The following is a 458-nucleotide window of genomic DNA, read 5'->3' as shown; positions in this document are numbered from 1 at the left end:
AAGGCCACAGAGAGCAGAGCTGGTTTGTGAGGTGAGCTGTATGAGCAAGTTTGTGCAGTGGGTTATATGAGGTAATTATGAGCAAGTTAGTGTGGTGGGCTGTGGCCCCACTGTTGTATGGTATGATGCAGCTAAGAATATCATTTCGTCAGAAGGTGAACATGTGTGTGTAAATGAATTGCATTAAGATGAGGAAAACAGAAAAGATGAGTATTATGGTCGTAGGAAACGACAGGAAATTGTAAATGAGGTCATTAGAATCCACGCTAGTCTCATTAATTAAGATGTTCATCCTTAGGGCCTCATTACCCAGTGGCTTGTATCATCCTAGTTTAACCCCTCCCGCGTTTGTTAAGCTGTTTTTGACCATTATTTTCATACTAGGTATCAAACCCGTTTTAAAACACGTTCGATATATGTTTAGTCGAAGAAGATGGAAGGATAAGAATTGGAACATA

Source organism: Panulirus ornatus, chromosome 63 (genome assembly GCF_036320965.1).
Source record: "Panulirus ornatus isolate Po-2019 chromosome 63, ASM3632096v1, whole genome shotgun sequence".
Taxonomy (NCBI): Eukaryota; Metazoa; Arthropoda; class Malacostraca; order Decapoda; family Palinuridae; genus Panulirus; species Panulirus ornatus.
This window is presented reverse-complemented; position numbering follows the sequence as displayed.